Below are 18,180 nucleotides of genomic sequence, written 5' to 3' on the forward strand. Positions count from 1 at the left end.
CATACCCTTACATTAAAGTAGGGCCTGGCCCACAGTAGGCACTTGGTAAATAGCTGTACTAAATAAATGAATTAATTTAAACATGCATATTAAAAGTTGTACCCACAGGGTTAAAATAATTTTTTTTAAATCAACACCTTCTTTGAGCTTTCCTGTATTCTTAAAACCCTGGGAAAAGGCTCAGAGTCAGGCTGAGGGATGGGAGGGGAACATGAAGAAAGCACAGAAAGGTCCTGTTAATGAGCTGGATTCTCAGGGGGCCTAGCCTCGTCCTGCTCCCCACTCCTGGAGCTCACTACACAGCCATGAAAGGTAGGAAGGTGCTGCAGGTTGGAAATGACAAAGCAAAAAAATGGGACAGGGTTTAGGAAAACTAGCCAGAAACACAGCAAGAGCTCTAGAAAGAGAAAAATCTTACCTAAGATCAAGAAAAGTGTGGGCTGGGGTTGTGGCCCAGTGGTACAGCGCTTGACTGACATGTATGGGGCCCCACATATAAATAAATAGAATAAAGATCTGTTGACAACTAAAAATATATTTTTTTTAAAAAATCAAGAAAAGCAAATGTCACAGCTCCTAAATTAAGAGTAGCACCTAAAGGTGTCCCAGAGTCAACAGGAAGGGTCAGACATACCAGCAGAGCGTGAGAGGGAAGATGGCCCATCTGGAGGAATGGGAGCAATGATGCCAATGTCACTATTGACCATGGGGACAATGGGATGAGTGAATTGAAAATAAGAGCCATCATCTGGATACCTACCATGTACACTGCACTTTGCAGTTTAGAAAGCACAAATACAGTATGAATTTATTGGTTCACATAAAAAGACAATGAGGTGGTCAATACAATGCTGAGCATCTCCATTCTGCAGGTAAGGAAACAGAGCTTAAGAAGGCCAAGTGACTTCTTGCTCAAGACACATGGTAAGCAAGCAGCAGAGTTAGAAGTTCAGGGTCCTATGGCTCCAAGTACTCCCAGTGCTTTTGAGTCCCAATTCCAAATAAACTTGCTTCCTGAGTGATTAGTAGGACTTCTCCCATGATGTGCTCAAGTCTATTCATGGCATGTGCCCATCCTGAGTGCCTCCCAGGATTTGTTCTATGACCTCTTGATTGGAAGAAAATGTGGTGTCCTCTGTCTATGCCTTCCCAGACAGCTTGAAACCTTAAGTGAGCAAAGAAGTCAAACCAAATCCTTTAAAACAAGTTGCCTCAGGGCTCCAAGAGACCACAGCCAAGTGGCTGCAGAATAACTAAAAAAAAAAAAAAAAAAAAAAAAAAAAAAAAAAAAAAAAAAAAAACTGCTACTGAAAGCATTTTTATGTGAAAATGCATCCTTTACAAAAGCATCCACTACAAGGGCCCATATTTTTCAATAAACTTCAAAATGTCATTACCATAGCTTTTCATAGAAACTTGATTTCTGAAAATCCCATGGCAGGTGCATTGGATTTATTAGAACTGCATTCTTCACTTGGAAATATCTTACATGCTATTAAAAAAGAAAAAAAAACCTCAATGTTCATAAATCCATGAAGATGCTGTCTGCTGTTGTCACCAGCGGGTAGATGCAAAATTGAAGAGGAGGAAAAGTGCTAGCTAGGGCCTTTCAAGAGATCCAAGGCTGGTCCCTTCCAAACTCAGCAGGAAGAAGGGAGTGCATGAGCTAAGCCACTTTCCTGGAAATGCTGCAAGGCTTCCAGGTGGCTGGACTTCTGGGCAGGTTAGTAAGAACCAGCACCGAGGAGGCCTTGAGAAAGGGCTGAGAGGGAAGAGACGCTTCTAACAGCCTAAATCAACACCTCAGATTGCAGGGAAGCAGCTGGGAAGCCAAGGCTGACCACAAAGCAATGGCCCAGGGCACTCCCAAGGCAGCAAACACATCAGTGGTGGCTCTGGGCATAGCTGGGGGTGTAGGAGAACCCTGCTGTTCCTGGGAAGCCCAGAGTTGGTAGGAAAAGGACTGTGGGGCTGTGCATGTGTCTCCTGGAAAGGCAGAGCAACCCTCAGCTTAGGAAATAAGCCAGCCAGACCAGGGCAGGGCTGCCTCTCTAGACATGGGCACTAACATCATGGGTCATACTCAGGATGTTTCTGTCCTTCGAAAAATATCACCTCCATCTATTTAGTTTGAGTATTTGCCAGCCTGCCTCTAGTCAGCCAGATGCTGCCTTTCCAGGGTTGCGTATTTCTCTAATTATTTCCAGGAGAAGCAAATACTCTTGAGTCACTGAGGTTTGCCATGGAATTCACTTTTTCCCACAAAGGGCTGTGGCTCAGCCTCTGCCCATGACTCTCAGGGGGTACTCAATGGGGAGGGGGGGGTTCCAGTGCTTACAGTCAATGAGACCTGTTTTGAAATAAATTCCTCAGCACCTGTGAAGAGTCCATTCATCTCCCAGGATTTGCTTTTTACCTTTTGGGGTTGGGGTGGGAGCATTGTTGTTGTTATTGTTGTATTTAAACCTGTATTTCTTAGAACAGAGCTTTACTGTTGAGGGAGAGAGTGTTTTAAAGACATTCCCATGCTTGCGAAAACAGTATCATTTTCTAAGCAGCAGAGACTTGGCCTAAATGCTTCCAGGAAGCTTGCATGTTGTCCTGGGCCCCAAAGAGAGGCCATCCAGCCTGGCCAGCAAATCTCAGCATGAGTCAGGGGCAGATTCGTCTGGCCAAGACCACCTTGGAGGTTGCCCCTGAGAAGGCAGAACCCTTCCTCAAGAGCTGGCAGTCAGGGCTCCTTAATAATCACTTTCAAGGCTCCCCTGACATCAACTTCCTGGCAGGCACTGTGGAAAATACAGCCTCTCCATGATAGCAAAGATTCAATGGTGGCCTTTTCTGACATCATTCAAAATACTACCTCCAATTTCTTGAGGAGATTCCGATTCTTAGATCTTCATTTGAAATAATGCATGCATGCAGCTGGGATCTCAAATGTTCACTGCTCCCTCGATACCTTGTCAAAACATTTGAGTGCAGACCCTAAAGCCCTACTCCTCACAGGACAAAACTTCTGGGTGGGGACAGGAGAACAAAAGGTCCCTGTCAGTAATTTAAGTTAAGGCAGCTAAAGCCTTTGAGCTCTCCACCAATGCCTCTGGGTATTTGTCAAATGTTTACCAAGCACCTACTATGTGCAAGTCACTACACCTTCAAGACAGCAAGAAGACACACCGAAATCAACACAGCTGGGGTATCCAATTAGGTTCAGCTTCACGTGATGGAAAACCCCAAATAACTTGGGTTTACAGATTGGGGGTGTAGCTCAGTGGTACAGCACTTGCCTAGCAAGCATGGGCCCTGAGTTTGAGCCCCATCACTGAAAAAAAAAAAATCCTTTGGTCTAACCATTTAGAAAGAAGTGTGGAGGTAAGTTGTCCAGGGCTGGTATTGTGGCTCATATTGTCACTGGAGATCAAGGCTGCTCTTTTCTTTATGCTCCAATCACTTAGAGCCCAGCTGCCATCTTCACAGTTATCTCACTATCCAAGACAGACTTTGGCATTGCTGTTCCACGCAGCAGGTAGGACAAAGAAGAAGCAAAAGGGATATATTGCCCAGATAAGAGATTCCCCAGAAACTTCTTATAAGCCCACACAGGGCTCTTTACCTTTCACCTAATACAGTGTGAGTAACCAGCCATGCCCCGTGGGGGCTGCAGGGGGTGATGGGAAATAGTCTTTTAGCTCAGCACATCACACACCCTAAAGCAATCAGGCTTTGGGTTGCTGAGAAAAGATGGGAAAATAGATGCTGGATATAAAATCTGTAGTCTTTGACACAAAAAGCATAATAAGAGAATTTGAGAACAAATCAATTTATAGTTCTGCTAAATTCCAGAAAAAAAGAATAAGCATTAAGGGATAAAGGCTCAAGTTTGAGACATTACTCTCCAGGGAAACTAAAAACTTTATTAAATTGAACATATTTTGAACAAGTAATAAAACCAATTCTCCAAAACCATTCACCTTTGAATTGAACATATTTCATGAAATATTAAAGCTGATAAGAAAATTTCTTAGGCATTTTATAACTGCAGCTCCATCAGAATCACTGGGGAACTTTTTATAAATACAAATCTCTGAGATTTACTCAAAAATTCTGATGGACACCTAAAATTTTGCATTAAAAAAAGAAAAAATCAGCGAGGTGCAGCGGTATACACCTGTAATCCCAGCAGCTAGGGAGGCTGAGGCAGGCGGATCACGAGTTCAAAGCCAGCCAAAGCAAAAGCAAGGTGTTAAGCAACTCAGTGCGATCCTGTCTCTAAATAAAATACAAAGTAGGGCTGGGGATGTGGCTCAGTGGTTGAGTTCAATCCCCAGTACCCCTCCAAAAAAAGAGCCATGGTTGATGGGTGGAAATATGGAGGGCTCCAGTTCCCCAGAGGTGAAACACATAGGTGGAAATTATAATCCCTAGCCCAAGGCCAAGTACAGTATTCACTCAGTATCCACAACAAACTGGTTCCAGGACACCCTTTTGTAAACCAGATGTTCAAGTCCCATATATAAAATGATGCAGTGTTTGCATATAACTCATGCACATCCTCCTGTATACTTTAAGTCATCTCCAGATTACTTATAATACCTAATACAATGTAAACAATATATAGTTGTTTATATGATGCTGTTTAGAGAACAATAACAAGAAAAAAAGTCTCTACACATTCAGTCCAGATTCAGTTATTTTCAACCATGTTCAATCCAAGGTTGATTGAATCCAAGGATGCAGACCCTCTAGACTCAGAGCTCCGACTAGAGATGCAATAAAACAGAAGTGTGAGCTCAGTAGAAGCAAACAAAGATATCAGTTACAGAAGAGGACCGAAGAACCACAAAAAGCAGTCATGAGAATTAGAAGTACAGCAACTGTCACATCTGCTTAGTGAAGGCACAAAGAGACCTGCATACCTAGGCTACCAAGGGTATTTCCAAGAGATAAATACAATTAGTAAGAATTAAACTGGTAAATGTCATTCAGTTCCCAGGTTTTAGTAATTCAAGGAAATGTATCTCTATTAATTTTTTCAATGAAAAAGTTCAATGTTTCATCTTCCCTCAAAGAAAAAAGCTTCAGAAATAAAAAAAACAAACTATTATGAAAGGCCGAATTGCCCAACATGCTTAAACTATTCTTTTCCTTTAGGTTGTATTTACTGAATAAATTTATATGAATTCTGGTTTATATTTTTTAAGAGCCATTGGATTAAATAGTCATAATTCTCCATAGAAATTCCATGCACATCCAGGGAATTTTCACTCACTTGAGAAAAGTTTGCCTTCAGTCAGTCAGAAGTCCTCAGTGGGAAGATTCCATACTCTCCACTCTTAAGACAAAACCAGAAGACCTCTACCAATGATCATGAAGATGCAGAATAAAGTCAGGTCTGTAGTATTATTTCTTTTTCTATTTTCTCCCCAACAGAACCTTTACTGGCAGCAAAAATAAGTCCCAAGTCTCCAGAAGATGAACATGACTTCAAAGAACAAGCCTCCACTTTGCAAAAAAGTAACCAACTAGAATTTCAGCCAATAATGCAATGTATTCAAATATAAACTGTAATTAGGATTTTGAGATTAAATTCAATGTTGAACTACAAAAGCTTGGGTTTAATGCATTTGAAGGAAACAGAGGGCAATTGTTTAAAATAGAAGGCCATACACCAAGTAATAGAGTATTCTCCATTCAAAATGTTCCCTGAGTGTTAATGTGCAGACGGATTAAAACAATAGATGTATGTGTACCTTCGAAACCAGGCAAACAACCCACTGGTTTGAGTAAACTTGATTTCCACTAGGACTTGAGCCAGACTTTCCAACATGCTCAACAATTAGGCCTGCAACGCACTATAGGTTCTATGGCTGATGCATGAACCACACCTTTCCATGGTACTCTCACCTCCCCTGGAGCATGGGTGCCCAGGATTCACAGCCCTACAGTGCCAGGTGCAGGGTAGGCATGCAGTAAGCCAGACTTCCTCTCCCAGGCCCCTCTTCCTCGAAATAGCATGGGAAAATGGCTACGGGAGGCCAAACCTACAATGTCACCAGGCCTTTATCCCTGGGCTTTCCATTCATTGCTTCCAATTTCATTATATGGACATCCAAAACACCTCTCGAACAGTATCTTACTTGTGGGAAAACAACTCTATTTGTATTTGAAAAACAAAAGAAGGAAAAACATACATCTACATAAATAAATGTGGAGGTGGGGAAATACACCCAAACACTAACAGCTGTTTATCTTGATGGTCAAACTGGAAACAGTTTTTAATTTTCATCCTGTATTTTTCCATGTTTTCCAAACATTTTACAAAAAGCATCTGCTTTTTTAGTTTTGAACAGTTAAAAATGAAAAAAAAAATCAAAATTCAAATTGTCAAGGTGTTCTGCTTTATGTTTTACAACAATAAAGATGTTGTGAAGATTAAGTACTAAGAAAAAAAGATTCAACCTGTGAAGTGGCTCAGGGATACACAAAATCATCTAGACACAGAATAAAATTATCATTGAGTTTCCTTCTGCATTTTCTGACTTCTGTAAAGTGGTTTTATTATTTTCAGCTTATAAAACATTACAAAACATTCATCTATAAAACTTACATCAAAAAAAAAAATGAATGCAACTTCTTAGGATCTTATCTTGTAACATGTTAAGAAAAGGTACTGGAGGAGTTATAATCAGGCACCACACATTTGTGGCCACCCTGCTAGATGGAGGGAGCCTCACAAAGGCCTGTGAGTCTCCTCTGGGTCAGGAGACTGATTTGCAGCAACAGTGGCCCTCCTTCAAAGCCATCAGGGGTTTACAAATGCCAGGGACCGACTCACCTACCTCACTTCCCTCAGTTCTTCCATGTGCCTGGTTTTCCTCTCCCTCAGCCTCAGGTTAAATGTCACCTTCCCAGAGTGGCCTTCCCTAAAAAGGCTTCCTATCACAGCCCTCCAAGGAGACATGATCCATAGCATTGATCCTTGATCTCATTGTGAACATCAACATAAATCAGTCACCAAATCCTCTCCCCAAACCTCCCTCTCTTCTCCTTGCTACAGGCATTGCTCATTCCAAGGCACAATCATTTTGTTTTTAAAAGGTGTGAGTTGGTGAACAGTCCAGGAGCCTACACTCAGCTCCACCAGGCATTAGCCACTTGACCCTGACCCAGCCTTTCAACGTGCTTCTGCCTCAGTTCCCTCAACAGTTGATCTTGAAAGCCTCTCCCAGCTCTAATATTTTTATACTTCACTATTTAGAAATATTATCATAAGATATTCTCTCAAAATAATTCTCCTAAAGCATACACATTTTAAGTCATAGCAAAAATAACTTCTTAATATAGAGCATGTCAGTAATACTTAAACTTTTAAGAAATATTTAATAAGTAGGTCATAGCCAGCAAATGTATTCTTTTGTTTTCTTTCTAATCCAGGGAAGATATACTCAAACAATTCACTTTAATGGCAGAAATGTAAATACCAGATAGCTCCTTCCTTGTTTTCCTAGGTGTCACAAGAATATGGGCAGATGGAGTAATGATCAGTGTGGCCAGGGTTTGAGTCCATGTCCTGGAAACTTGACATTTTCCTAAAACACTTTGTGGAACTCTGCTCTGAACCCACAGACTAATGGAGATAGCCCTCTTAGTCTTTCAAAAATATTCCCTATGTGTTCTACATTAAACCCAAATTATGTGATTCCCGGGCCCTTTCCCTCCAACTAGACAGTAGACTTATCCTTGAGGGCATAAGTCAGGTTGTGTTCATTCTTATACACCAAGCATACAGCACAGTATTCCCTATAAAGTATAATATAAATGTTAAAATGGATCTCCTCAGGGTTAAGCACATAGGCTATAGAGTCAAAATTGACACAATGCAATTTTACCACACTCTCACCAAAATGGCTGAAATAAAGATGACAAACAAAACCAAGAGTTGACCCTGAGCACTAGAACTCACACATGGCTAGGTAGGAGTATAAAATGTTTCCCATGGCTCCACACCTTTAGGACCCAGCAATCCTGATGCTAGAGACATACCTAAAGGGCTTCATGTATATACACGGCCAGTACAAAAACGGGACACTATTAATAACAGCCAAGAACTACAAACAACCCAAAAGTCTATGAGCAGAACAGATAAATCAGTTATTGAGGTATAGTCATACATGAAATATACAATGAAAAATGTAGCAATGGATTTAGCAATGAGAAAGAGTAAATTAGCACTATATGCAAATCTATGGATGAATTTCACAAGCATAATATTGTTTTAAAAAGCCAGACATAATAGGGGTCAGGGATGTAGATCAGTCGGTAGAATGCTTACCTTACATGCACAAGGCCTTGGGTTCAATCCCTAGTACCACCACCACCAAAAAAAAAAAAAAAAAAAAAAGCCAAACGTAAAACAGTACATACTATATGAATTTTTGATTCCATTTTTTTTTTTAAGTTCAAGTACTGTCAAAACTTATTTATGGGGCTGGGGATATAGCTTAGTTGGTACAGTACTTGCCTGGCATGCACAAGGCCCTGGGTTCAATCCCCAGCACCAAAGGGGGGAAAAAAATTCTTATATGTGGTTAGAGGAATAGAATGGTGATTAACTTTGTTGAGGAATAATGACTGGGGGGAAGCCTGAAAAAACTTGCAGAAAATTCTGTCGTGACTCCTATACTTTTCTACTTAAAAAAACAAAACAAAATATGAATTTGTGCCATAACTCTAATCACTCACTAGCTGTATGGCCTTGAACAAATTTTTTAAACTCTCTAAGCTTTAATTTTTTCTTCTATTGGACTTTTATTTATTTATATGCAGTGCTGTGAATCAAACCCAGTGCATCACATGTGCTAGGCAAGTGCTCGACCAGACCAATAAGCCACAAACCCAGCCCTCTAAGCTTCAATTTCTATACCTAAAAATGTGGATTAAAAACAGAAACATAGGGTTGGGATTGTAGCTCAGTGGGTAGAATGCTTGCCTAGCACATGTGACGCACTGGGTTTGATCCTCAACACTACATAAACAATAAAAAGAAAATTTTAATTGAAAAAAAAAAACAGAAAGCCAGGCTCAGTGGTGCATGCCTGCAATCCCAGCAACTCAGAAGGCTGAGGCAGAAGTTCGAGGCCATTCTCAGCAACTTAGTGAGATGAGACCCTGTCTTGAAATAAAAAATAAAAAGGGCTGAGGATGTAACTCAGTGGTAAAACACCACTGGATTCAATTCCCAATATAAAAAAAAAAAAATACGAAAAAAAGAAAACCCCAGAAACATTACCTGCTTCATGGAAATGTGATAAGAATTAAATGAGACAATGCATGTAAAGTACGGAACAGTGCACGGCGCCTGGTGGAGCCCAATACATAAGAACAAGAGCAGCAACGGCCAACATTTACAGATGTCTTAGTGGTGCCAGGCACTGCTCTAAACTCTAAGCTCTTAATCACGTTGGGATCCCATCTCTCTGGTTCCTGTTCTTATCTATTACTCAAGGCCAGAAGCAAAGGCTGTGACCTGGCACTCAGCAGTCTATATAGAACCCAAACCACTCATCTCCAGAAGAAGGGTGAATCACTAGGGAGCTGCTGCTGAGGTTTCAAAGAAAGGAAACTGGCAGGAGTCACACATCAGGATTAATCACAGCCCACTGAAGAGAAAAATGACTTTAGCTTCTGAAAGCAGGAGCTGCTTTTTTTTGCAGGAGTAGAAAGAATATTTTATTCTGGTGGAATAATTCATTTGAAATTGAGGAGTCATTTGGGAACTGAAAGAGCTCATCTTTCTTCCCTAAGGAAAGAGACGAGACAGCAAATTCTGTTAAAAGTGTTTCATGTTGACTAGCTAAATTTACTACCCTTGAATGTATTATAGCAGACTTACAACTAGAGTAATTTTTAAAAACACATGCTTGCTGTGTAAAATAATTTAAAATGTTGGTCATAAAGCAAGAATTCAGATTATATCAGATCATTTTAGTTAAACCCTAAAAACATGGAGATAATAGTCTCCAATTTACAAGATTTACCTGTAGATTTAGAAATGATTTGTTTCTCATGAGCTTTTGCATCAACTCAGGAAAGGCAGACAGCCTGAAGCCCAGCCCCACCAGGGACTGGTTGTACCACTGGACAAGTTACTTAAGCTCTCTGACCTCGGTTTCCTCAGTAAAATGGGAAAAGTAATGGAGTTATTAAGAGAACAAAATGGGGAATACTTGCTAAGTACTCAGATCAGTGCCAAGCACTGCTGAGTGATAGAAAGGTATTAGCATGATTCCTTTTTACTATGTTTTCTAATGTAGAGCAGAATTCCTCTAAAAATTGTACAATCTAATCATACATTTGCATAGTATAGGCAGTTTAAAAACCAGAGAAGGTAACGTGTTAAGATTGTGTCAAGTGAGCATGAATATCTGGTTTTCGTGGGTTTACACGTGCCTACACACACCTCTTCAACACCGGAAATTTAAATCAGGCCAGTTCTAGAACACAGTGTACCAATGATCTCAGGTTCTTTGGATTCCCAAATAATCTCCCCCAAAGAGGCAAAATATTCTTCTTCTTCCATATATATATATATATATATATTTTTTTTTTTTTTTTTTTTGGTGGTGCTGGGGATTAGAACCCAGGGCTATGTGTATGCAAGGCAAGCACTCTACCAACTGAGCTATATTCCCAGCAAGTTCTTCCAGATATTTCTAAGGACCCATCTTTTTTAAAATACACTGAAGAGGGATATTTGCATTTTTGTATTTCAAAAACATGCTGGAACCTCTCCACAGTACATCTGATGAGTGAAGTACATGGGAGTGCAAACATGGGCTCTTTCAACCTGTAGCAGAGGAGATCTACTAAATTTTTACATTTTCCTTCCATTGTAAATGCTGAAAGCTTTTCATTTTGTTCCAAAGGAAATGATCTTACCATAGCTCAACCACATCATCATTGTCTGAGTAGAGTGGGTATCCGGTGGCCATTATAGAAGGACTAAACTGTAAAACCCAAGGGCATAAAAGCTAAAAGCAACTCAATGGAAATGTCAGTTACGACATTCTTCCTTTTGATTTACAGGAGTCACACTCAGAAAGAGAGGACCCTCAAGGAAGGGAATTGCGAAGAAGAACACAGCATAACAGCAGCCCTCCCATTCTCTGTCCTCCACCCTTGCCACTAAAAAAGGCTTTCAATACTGATGTGCCTTTGCTTCTGTGTGGAAGAGAATTATACTTGAAAATGCCACTGTATACAATGCTTTCATCTCACCAATGGGCACATTCACACTCTCCTACTAACGCTGGGCAGTGTGGTTAAAAATCCCTATGACTGTTCTCTGTGGTTTGCTTCCTGTTATCAAAGTGAGATTATTAAGATAGCAATTTTCTTAAGCATTACTCCAGGATATCAAAGAACTTAATTTTGGTTAAAAAAATACCTGTGTAGCCTATATACTTAACAGACAATAAGACATCTAGAAACCTCTTTATGGAAGCCATGCGCTGGAAGCATGCCATACATGGCTATAAATCACCAGCATACAGCAGAGTTCCCTGCCTTTGCTCTACCCTTCGTTGAAAAACCCCTTTTCAGCTTTATTTTCCAGAAATTGGCACAGTAGGTGTCAGTATGAGACAGATAATGAATAGAAAGTTTCATACTCAGATTGATTCCTCAGCAATGAATTAGATTCTGGGAGCTCAAGGAAAAAGTAGGAGATGACAACCATATTTTATTTGCAAGATAAATTTCCACCAGAATCTACTTTCTTGCTGACTTGCATGGCTTGGTTGGGTTTTATTCTTCATAAAGTTGCTTTGGGTCTTGATCTAAACATTCATTCATCCTTCAAATGCATATTTGACTCTACTAGGTGTTAGACACTGTGCCAGGTACCAAAGAAGGTAAAAAAAAAATGACCTTATTTCATTGCTGAACTTTTCCATTCCACAAACTCCCATCACACCAATCACACAGTCAAACAGCACTCCCATCATCTCACAACCAAGTTTCCAATAATGCTGGTATCTGAACCTTGGTTTCCTCTGCATAAATTCCCCTCCCCCATCAGAGTAGTCTCAAACACTGGCCACCTAGGATTAGTCATGGGTCACCAAGTGAATTACTTAAAAGTAAAGCTGACATCCCCAAGTAGTGTCCTAAATTTAAATTTAAAACATAAACACACAGACACACACACACACACACACACACACACACACACCAAAACTCCCTAAGGCTGGGGGTAGAGCTCAAAGGTAGAGCCCTAGGTTTGATCTCCAGCACCACAAAGGGAAAAAAAAAAATCCTTATATCTTTATAGTTTAACTCCAATGTCTTTACACTTTACTTTTAGAATAATTTTATTTCATCTGCAAGTATGAAATTTTTCCCACATTGTTCTCATGAGGACAGCACAGAAGAGCAATTTCAGCCCTATTGCCTCTTCAGTTTACCCCACTCAGAGACTCATACATTTAATAACCTTGATCATGAAGTCTTTCAAAGGCCTTTAAAAAATCTAAATAAAGTCTATATCCACTGGCGTGCCCTTCTTCCCACATAGATTTTTCTCCCTCACAAACTTTTTTGTAGATAAATCAAGCATAATTTCCCTGAGAGTCATGTTTTCTTTAGGATCCAGTGGAGACACCCTCTCCCATGGAGAGCAGGCTAGGTACAAAAGCTTCTAAGGACAAGAAGTACATCACAACTCTAACTGGGAACTCACACACCCACAGCTCCCCTTCCGATGCGTTTCAAGCACTCACACATGAACCCACACAATGGAGCCCCAGGGCCAGGACTTAGACCCAGGCAGTGCAGGGCCAGTCCACCTCTTTATCCCCGACATCCCCGGCGGTAGGGGGGATTGAACCCAGGAGCACTCTACCTCCGAGCTAAACCTCAAAACTCTCCTATTTTTTATTCTGAAACAGGGTCTCACTAAGTTGCCCACGCTGATCTAGAACTTGAGAAACTCCTGTCTCAGTTTACCAAGTTGCTGGAATTATAGGTGTGCACCACCACACCTGGCCTGAGTCCAGCTCTTAATAGGAAGGACCTGAAGCCTGCCAAACCCCAGGCCATGCCTGTTGACTCAGTTCCCTCACCCTCTTGTCCCCACCCCCATCCCCAGCACAAGGAGGATCTCCATAAAAGCAGCACCAAGAAAAGACCATGCTAGAACTTACTCTATTTCAGGACACAGCTTCTTCCTGGCCACTCCTCTATGATAAATCCTCAAGTTTTCCATGAAGTTAAAGCAGCCAACGTCCTGCTTCCTCTGGGCCTACTCCCCTCCCCAGCATTAGAGCAAAGAACAGTGTCTCCTCCTCCGGCTCTCAGAAGGCCTCCAGGGAGGTAGAGCCCACAGACCCCAGAATCTCAAACCTGTGCTGCCTCCTAAATTCTCCATCCTGTTAATATGGCTCAGGGGGGGAGGGGAAAGGAAGAGGGGGATGCTTCCACTCCTTTCAGTCCAGTTGCTCTCCAGTGAGCTAGTTTTTACATCTCTATGCCGCTTTGAGCCTCCAGGATCCTCTACCAGTGGGTGCTGAACGGGGAGGAGGCAAGAATGCCCCTCCCCCACCCCCATCCCCTATCCCCAGTCTGGGTCAATGACAAGCCACACATCTGGCCAGGCCTCCACCTGAAATTTAAAGCGAGGGATATTATTAAAGTCACAGGTTAAGGATCACTCACTCCACAGCTCCTCATTTAGAAGCCCTTGCAGTGGTGTTAAATGTAAACACTTCCCAAGAATGCTTTAAAACGGAGGGAGGTTTTTATTAAACGACTTAATTGAGGGCCACTTCTCATTGTGGAAAGCTTTTAAACCCAGGAATAAAAGGGGCCTGGTGGGTGTTTTCCAGACACTTGTTTTTAAAACCTGCCACCCTGTCATGGGGAAATGAAGCACACCTCAGGGGCCCGGTGTGTTCCTGTGGCTAATTCTCCAGCAGAAAAAATATGCCCAAGAAGCCTACCCCCCCAGCAGCACCAGGAACCTGGCACAAGAGCTTCATTCCAATATTCATTTCAAGGGGCATCAGAAGCACTGAATGGGAAAAGTGGGGAAAATAGGGCTGACCAAAAAGGACCAAAATAATTCAAGAAAGACATTTAAAAGCTTGAAAAGAGGACACATCTTTGGTCTCCCAACAGCCAGATGAAACCATTTGGGGTCTTTTACAAAAAGATACCAGGCAAGAAGTAATGAAATGCAGATGGTAATGATGTTACAATATATAAATGAACTTTGAAAACATACTAAATGAAAGATGCCAGACAGGAAAGGCCAAATACCATATGATATAAATTTATAGGAAATTTCCAGAATAAGCAGTTCCATAGAGCCAGAAAGTAGATTAGTGGTTGCCAGGGGCCGAGGGAAGAAAAGAATGTGAAGTGACTGCTTAATGGGTACGGGGTTTACATTTAGGGAAATGAAAACGTTTTGGAATTAGTGGTGATGGTTGCCCGACAAGGTGAATGTACTTCCTGCTGCTGAACTATACTCTTTAAATTAGTCAAAATGGAAATTTCATGTTGTGTGTATTTTACCAACAAAACCCAAACAAACAAGAAAACAAGGAACTCCAAAACCAGGAGCAACCCCTTCCTCACCTGAGTAACAATACATACTGTACCGGCCAAAAAATATAATAAATATTATTTTACTAACAACTCTATTGAGCTAAGAGTCAAACTTCTTTGGGCTTCTCTGTGTTTGGTCAGCGATCAAACCTCCCCAGAACAAGTTGCTTAGTCCTCGTACCAATCTTCAGGTCGAGTTACTGTTGCCATTAATGAAGAAAATGAGGCAGGAGAGGTCAAGTAGCTTGCTCCAGGTCACATGATAAATACGGGGAAAGCCACAGGTGAAGCTGAGTCGCACAGTGCTAGGTGACCCCAGCTCTCCACCCTGGTCAATGCTGCCTCCAGCCTCACACATGCTGCCATGGGGGCTGCTTCCCTTGCCTGAGACACAAATATTCTTTGACCGCTGAGGCCTAATCATTTTGTAGTGGTCTTAACTGAGTGATCACCTATGAACTCTGAAAACACCTTGAAGAGGTATTCCTTGGGTTGCCAGGAAACTTAGCAGTACAGCACACACACACACACACACACACACACACACACACACACACACACACACAAAGGCAAGCCTTCAGAATCTTACTAGCACCTACATGTGTGTAGAGCTGTTTTATTCAGTCCTAGAACAAGATGAGATAAGAGAGTGACAAGATGACCTGCTCTTTTACAAAGGAGAAAAGCTTTCAAAGTTTGTAGCCAGCCTCAGGCCCCATTCCACCTGGTGTCTTCCGCAAGGGCTGGGGTTTCACTGCTTTTAGCATGGTTATTTATATGTAAATAGTACCAGCAATTACAAATGAAGTTAAGGAGGGCTTAATGGGGAGTAAAGTAGCTATTCCCATTTCAGGGGCACCTGCAGGGCAACCCAAAAGCACCAATAAAAGGTGAAATTCCATTCTTTCCACCATACTTAAGAAAGCAGGGATCTGAGTCACTAACCAATAACTCCCTTTGAAAAAAAGTACTAACACTGTTTGAGGTTCCACCTTGCTAGGTAGGGCTTTTCTACCTTGGCACTTTTGACTTTTGAAGACCACTCCTCCATGGTGGGGGACTGTCCTAAGAACTGTAGAATATGTAGAAGCATCCGTGACTCTACCCACTACAGCCAGAAGCCACCAACACTCCCAATCAAGACTACCAAGAGTACTTCCAGATATTGTCAAATGTCCCCCAGGGGGACCTCTATCTGAAAACTAATATACTGTGTTAAATAGATGTGGCCCTAACAACTCCATGAGATAGGTAGTATATCCCAATTTGACAGATGAGAAAACAAATTTGAAATAAAAGAGCAATCTGCCAGAACCACATTCCTAGTGATGGGCAAATAGGGCTTCCAATTCAAGCAGGTGAGACCTAAAGCTCTCCCCACAGTGCAAAAAAAGAATGAGACTACACTCAGCCCTCAACATCTGTGGGATCACATTCTCAGACTCCACCAACTATGGATTGAAAAAGTTTTTAAACAAATCTGTACTGAACCTGTAGAGACTTTCTTCTTGCCATTCCCTAAAGGATACAGTATAACAATTTGTACACTGGCATTTACATTGCCTTGAGTATTATAAGTAGTGTGGAAATGATTTAAAGTACACAGGAGAATATATGTAGTTACATGCTGTCATGGTTTAAATACAAGGTACCCCTCCAAAAGCTCATGTATGAAACAATGCAAGAAAGTTTAGAAGTGAAATGACCTGGTTATGGGAGCCTAAACCAAATTCAGTGAATTAATTCCCTGATAAGGATTAACTTTGTGGTAACCATAGGCAGGTAGGGCATGGCTGGAGGATATGGACATGCCTTTTTTTTTTTTTTTTTTTTTTTTTTTTTTTGGTGCTGGGGATTGAAGCAAAGGCCTTGTGCTTGTGAGGCAAACACTCTACCAACTGAGCTATATCCCCAGCCCCAGGGGCATGCCTTTGGGATATATATTTTGTCCTTATTTAACAGAGCTCTCTCTCAGCTTCCTGACACCATGTTCCCCACTGTTTCCCTCGGCCTCACACTTCTGCCATGATGTTCTGCCTCACCTTGAGTTCCAAGGAATAGAGTCAGCCATCTATGGACTGAGACCGCTGAAACTGTGAGTTCCAAAATAAACTTTTCCTCCTGTAATTGTTCTTATCAGGTATTTTTGGTCACAGCAGCAAAAAAAGCTAACTAAAACATGTACAAATATTGTGCATATATATATATATACATATATATTTTTTAATTTTGTTTATTCATTTTCTATGTGGTGCTGAAGATTGAATCCAGTGCCTCACACATGCTAGGCAAGCACTCTACCACGGAGCCACAACCGCAGCTCAATACTGGGCCATTTTATATAAGGGACTTGAGTGTTTGTGGATTTTGGTACCCACAGGAACCACTCCCCCATAGATACCAAGGGTCTGCAGGAAAGATGGAAGTCTTGCTGCTGACTTGCATATGAAAACATTAACCTGTGCTTTGCCCTAGAAAAATGGATGGTGGGCTGGAGCCCTATCAGTATTTGGTCTTTAACACCAAAGAAAATATGTCTGATAGCAGGAGCAGCCCCCAACGATGCCTGTAATTCTTGAAGCCTCTTCTATTCACAAAATAATCTACTAGCTGGTTGTAGGAATGTCTTGGAACAATAAATGCTTTAAGCAAATACAAACAAAAACCATTGGCTGATGCCTTAAAATATTTTTGTAAAAAAAAATATAGACACATGGGTTGGGGTTGTGGCTCAGCGGTAGAGCACTCGCCTTGCACATGCAAGACCCTGGGTTTGATCCTCAGCATCACATAAAAATAAATGAATAAAATAAATGTATCGTGTCCAACTACAATTAAAAAAATAAATATTAAAAATAGACACTGTTATCAAGAATTCTCTCATCATTTTTGTGAAACACTCTCCCTATACTCTTACCCTTCTTAGTGTTTGTTTGTGTCTTCTGTTTAAAAATAAATAAATAAATAAGCTGTAGGTGCTAGAAAGACACAGATGAAATACAGGATTTCAATTTTCAAAGGCTATCTTCCACCCCTCCTTCCACAAAGACGTATGGAACACTTATTTTCTCCTAGACTCCAGGCATACAAGATCAGTGAAGAAATCCCTGCCTTTTTTAGGTTTGCAGGTTTGTGGGAGTTCAGACATGTACACAAAGGACATTGACAATGTTCTATTTGCCGAGATAAAGGTATATGCAAGCTGTCAATAACAGCTGAAGACACCAGTGAAGGATGAGTTGAGGGAATGGAGAGGAGCCCCTGCAGCCTGGAGAGGCAGTAGCTGTTAAGAGCACAGCGCAGAGCTGGAAACCAGTTTCAACGCTGCATCCCATCACTAGAAAGTGGCACAACTTTGACAAGTTGCTTAATTTCTCATGGCCTTGTTTCCCTCACCTGTAAAACACACGTATCATAATACCTGTTTCACAGAGTGGCCATAGTAAACACTCAGGACAGAGCTGGGGGTGAAAGCTCTAGGAGAATTTGGTACTGTGGGGAGAATTACTGATCTCCTGGGGAGGACAGGGCTCCCCCTCCCTACTCTACCCCACTGCCTCACATGCAGGAAGC

The 18,180-nt window shown here is 41.4% G+C and overlaps 1 protein-coding gene across 5 annotated transcripts in view; it reads right to left on the reverse strand.

Moving 5' to 3' along the window:
- Positions 1 to 18,180, reverse strand: part of CGNL1 (cingulin like 1) — a 156,274-nt gene that overhangs the window by 132,174 nt on the left and 5,920 nt on the right. The window lies entirely within an intron of this gene.

This window comes from Spermophilus citellus (assembly GCF_964194105.1).
Source record: "Spermophilus citellus genome assembly, chromosome: 4".
In the NCBI taxonomy this organism is placed as follows: Eukaryota; Metazoa; Chordata; class Mammalia; order Rodentia; family Sciuridae; genus Spermophilus; species Spermophilus citellus.